Genomic DNA, 5,000 nt, shown 5'->3' with positions numbered 1-5,000 from the left:
TACGAGCTTTTTAACCGCAACAACTTTAATATACGCTATTGGAGCTGGAATTACCGCGGCTGCTGGCACCAGACTTGCCCTCCAATAGATACTCGTTAAAGGATTTAAAGTGTACTCATTCCGATTACGGGGCCTCGGATGAGTCCCGTATCGTTATTTTTCGTCACTACCTCCCCGTGCCGGGAGTGGGTAATTTGCGCGCCTGCTGCCTTCCTTGGATGTGGTAGCCGTTTCTCAGGCTCCCTCTCCGGAATCGAACCCTGATTCCCCGTTACCCGTTACAACCATGGTAGGCGCAGAACCTACCATCGACAGTTGATAAGGCAGACATTTGAAAGATGCGTCGCCGGTACGAGGACCGTGCGATCAGCCCAAAGTTATTCAGAGTCACCAAGGCAAACGGACCGGACGAGCCGACCGATTGGTTTTGATCTAATAAAAGCGTCCCTTCCATCTCTGGTCGGGACTCTGTTTGCATGTATTAGCTCTAGAATTACCACAGTTATCCAAGTAACGTGGGTACGATCTAAGGAACCATAACTGATTTAATGAGCCATTCGCGGTTTCACCTTAATGCGGCTTGTACTGAGACATGCATGGCTTAATCTTTGAGACAAGCATATGACTACTGGCAGGATCAACCAGGGAGCTGCGTCAACTAGAGCTGAGCAGCCGGCCGCCCGGGAGTGTGTCCCGGGGGCCCGCGCGAACACGCAAGCGTCCGCTCAATCATTCTGCAAACAGGAGGAGGCTGAGCTCCCCTGCACAATACACCTCGAAACCCTCTCAGGTCCCGGCGGCGCGCAGCGCCGTCCCAAGTACTTGGTCGGGTTCGAGAGAGGCGCAATCGCCCGGAGTTAGGCGAGTAGACGCTTTCGGTGCGACCACCCGTGCTCCCAACTGAGCTTGCCGCTGCCGACAGAGGCCCGGGAGCGTGCTGTCGTGGCATTGCCGGCGGGAGACAACACGCGCCACCTACGGTGACCGGCAGCTCCAACGCCAGCGCCACAGAAGGACAAAAGCCCCACTTGGGTGCCGAAGCGAACTCTCCCAGCACAGCGCACGCGCCAACACATCCGCACAGCTGCGATACAAACCACCAGCGAGAACCGCTGGGGCGACCGAGCAGCAGACGGCGTCGCGGCGCCGAGCGCCGGGCGGCGGCGCATCCTCAACGCACACAGTCCTCAATCGGACCAGCACACTGAAGATGTCCACCGCGCTTCGCACCGGGCCCGCGAGGACCTACTTTGGCCGCACGGCGCCGCGCGCAGGGTGCGCCGGCGCGCAGCTGCGACGCCTGCCGCGTCCGTCGGCCGGCGCGCCTGCCACTGGCCGCCCCCACCAGCCGGCTGTAGCGCGTGCGCCCACGCACCGCGCGGCCAGCACGCCGGGAGGCGCCCCCTCACCGGCCGGGGACGGTCCCACCCAGCCACCGCCGCGTATCGCTTCACACCCAGATGCCGTTCAGTTTCGTCGGCATGGTGGGTATCGCTGGAACAACCGGTTAGTACCTCAACCTACCGTCGCCATCACCGATTCACCCCTAGCGAGAACAACCGCACCACAACGGGTTACCATTTGTTCATTTGCGTAACTTCACCAGAAAACGTATGCGTCCATCGCCATTTGCAACTTCCACGATTATTGCATGCCTGTGTCAGGTGTCACACCACACTACGTCTGCCCACATACACGCAACAAAATGTGCACGCCTAGACAATACGTGGAAGGTGGCCCCCGTACGTATGCGATGTCCATTGCTCGAACGACTGTCAACCGGCCTCTGTAGCATGTCGCAGATATGGAACGCGGTGCACCATGCTATCACGGTGTGTGAGGAGAGACGACTAGGTCCGAATACATCAACAGACAGCTCATGCTGATCGCCATCCACGGCGTCCGTTCCTCCCACACGTCTCTATGGCGTACCACACTGCAATCCAGCTGTCATAGGGAGACGACACGTAGCTGCGTGCACAATATTTGCACTGTATGGTCCGCCGTTTTTGGGCGCAGTCGTTGTACGGTCACACATGTGCCACGATGTATCATTCAGTACATAAGGACGAATGTGCAGTACAGATTGTGGTTTACGCGTACGACATCAGCGGACAGTTGACACAGGCCGCACCACAACGTAGCCTGAGTACGTCGCATGCGAAGGGCATTGAACATGCAAACTTCTCACCAACCAGCTTGCGAAGGCAGGGGGCAAGGTGGGGACGTGGGGAGGTGTGGGGGGGGGGGGGGGCGCGGCATGTACGTCCTGCTGCCATCCACATTACAGTGTACAGCAGGAGCATGTGGAAAGTCAGCAAGACTTGCAAGGTGTTTAACATGAAGCGATACACAGGGGAGCGGGCAGTGCGAGTAGCGAACTATATTGCGAGGGTTGCGGGTGGGCAACACTACACTAATTGAACGAGTCGTATAACAATTACAGAGCAGGTTTAGGCGACAATGTGGGTTACGTTAGCGGACAACGTGGGTTACGTTAGCGGACAACGTGGGTTACGTTAGCGGACAACGTGGGTTACGTTAGCGGACAACGTGGGTTACGTTAGCGGACAACGTGGGTTACGTTAGCGGACAACGTGGGTTACGTTAGCGGACAACGTGGGTTACGTTAAGGCACAACGTGGGTTAGGTTAAGGCACAACGTGGGTTAGGTTAAGGCACAACGTGGGTTAGGTTAAGGCACAACGTGGGTTAGGTTAAGGCACAACGTGGGTTAGGTTAAGGCACAACGTGGGTTAGGTTAAGGCACAACATGGGTTAGGTTAAGGCACAACATGGGTTAGGTTAAGGCACAACATGGGTTAGGTTAAGGCACAACATGGGTTAGGTTAAGGCACAACATGGGTTAGGTTAAGGCACAACATGGGTTAGGTTAAGGCACAACATGGGTTAGGTTAAGGCACAACATGGGTTAGGTTAAGGCACAACATGGGTTAGGTTAAGGCACAACATGGGTTAGGTTAAGGTACAACATGGGTTAGGTTAAGGTACAACATGGGTTAGGTTAAGGTAGCACAACATGGGTTAGGTTAAGGCACAACATGGGTTAGGTTAAGGCACAACATGGGTTAGGTTAAGGCACAACATGGGTTAGGTTAAGGCACAACATGGGTTAGGTTAAGGCACAACATGGGTTAGGTTAAGGTACAACATGGGTTAGGTTAAGGTACAACATGGGTTAGGTTAAGGTACAACATGGGTTAGGTTAAGGTACAACATGGGTTAGGTTAAGGTACAACATGGGTTAGGTTAAGGTACAACATGGGTTAGGTTAAGGTACAACATGGGTTAGGTTAAGGTACAACATGGGTTAGGTTAAGGTACAACATGGGTTAGGTTAAGGTACAACATGGGTTAGGTTAAGGTACAACATAGGTTAGGTTAAGGTACAACATAGGTTAGGTTAAGGTACAACATAGGTTAGGTTAAGGTACAACATAGGTTAGGTTAAGGTACAACATAGGTTAGGTTAAGGTACAACATAGGTTAGGTTAAGGTACAACATAGGTTAGGTTAAGGTACAACATAGGTTAGGTTAAGGTACAACATAGGTTAGGTTAAGGTACAACATAGGTTAGGTTAAGGTACAACATAGGTTAGGTTAAGGTACAACATAGGTTAGGTTAAGGTACAACATAGGTTAGGTTAGGTTAGGTTAGGTTACACGTTGTTGTAAGGAAAGGTGTAGGGGGGGGGGGCGGGGGCGGCAGGTTCGTTGATAGTGATTATAGTAAGTGAATGCTTGTGACATGATCAGATTTGTCACGTCAGGATGCACCTTTGGCTTATTAGAGGCGGCGCTCCAATTCTATGCTTGTGTGAGACCTGTGTCTTTGACTCATGTCATTGTTTGTGCGCTGTGACAGGAGGTACTATTGTGATGTTGGGTGCACCGTTGTATAGGACATGTGTGGGTGTTGGTGCCTGGTCTGCGCAATGGTGGATGTCGAAAGGCTGGGATATTGTATTTTCCGCATGGACCTCCTGGTCTGGTTGTGATAGTGTGGATTGTGTAATGTGGCGGAGAAGATGCACTGGATGTTGTTCCATGCTGGTGCTTACATATTGTATGTGCGCCTGTTAGAAGCAGAGAGTGGTGCGTGATCAGAGTGTCTGGCTGACGTGTGGTTCCCATTGTGGGCAGACTCTTTCAGCATGTATACGGACAGTTGTGTATATTTGCTGTAGTTTGATGGCTCTGCATTGATTACTAATCAGCGCCGTGTGTACGGGTAATCTGGTTCCAGTCCAAAATGTTCCATCTGTGTACATTAGTGACAAAGACTCCCCCCATGCAGTGGGGCTCGGTCTGTTATAGCTCTTCCGCGTAATATATTTGCCCCACGTTTTTGCGACTGCGAGTGCGAGTGCAACGCGCATGGGGACCGACATGCTGATGGCTCGGTATCGGACGCCGTACAGTGAGCAACGCGATCGCGTCTCTCGCTCGTAAGTGGTACAGGTCGCGGCTCATGTATAGGGACAGCGGGAATGTCGCATATTGGAAATAACTCTTCATGAAACGCAAGTTATAGGGGTGGATTGCACTTTACGAGTGCGGGAAACTTCCGCCGTTCATCCGCTGGAGGTGCGCGTGTGGCGGTTGGGGTGGTGCACGAACGGGTGCGGGTGGAGTCATTGCCGGTCCACGGCTTCGTGCGGCAGAGCCACTGGAGATTGGGTGCTATGGTCGACAGAGGCTGCAGGCTTTGTGGGTGGCGTCGAAAGGCGGGCACTGTGGCGCCATCGCTGTCTTAATCGGCTTGGCGTCGCATAGATGGCGGTATCGTCGTTGGAGGAGGTCATGTTGCGGGAGACCTACAGATGGCGGTATGTTTTGTGGTGCGGACGTAGTGTTGTCCGATGCGCATAGATGGCGGTATTGCATGTGGTGTCGCCCTATTTTCACAGATGGCGATACTGTTTTGCCGGCATGGGTGGCGTAGTTCCGTCGGATCCCTGTAGGTGGCAGTGTGCTA

The 5,000-nt window shown here is 53.3% G+C and overlaps 1 non-coding gene across 1 annotated transcript in view; it reads right to left on the bottom strand.

The window, feature by feature from the left end:
* LOC124774119 overlaps positions 1-648 on the bottom strand; it is a 1,909-nt gene extending 1,261 nt beyond the window's left edge. The window contains exon 1 of the ribosomal RNA XR_007015112.1: positions 1-648. This exon is cut by the window's left edge and continues 1,261 nt beyond it. This is a non-coding gene — a ribosomal RNA (small subunit ribosomal RNA).
* Positions 649-5,000: the final 4,352 nt, after the last annotated feature.

Source organism: Schistocerca piceifrons, unplaced genomic scaffold (assembly GCF_021461385.2).
Source record: "Schistocerca piceifrons isolate TAMUIC-IGC-003096 unplaced genomic scaffold, iqSchPice1.1 HiC_scaffold_961, whole genome shotgun sequence".
Lineage (NCBI taxonomy): Eukaryota > Metazoa > Arthropoda > Insecta > Orthoptera > Acrididae > Schistocerca > Schistocerca piceifrons.
This window is presented reverse-complemented; position numbering and strand designations above follow the sequence as displayed.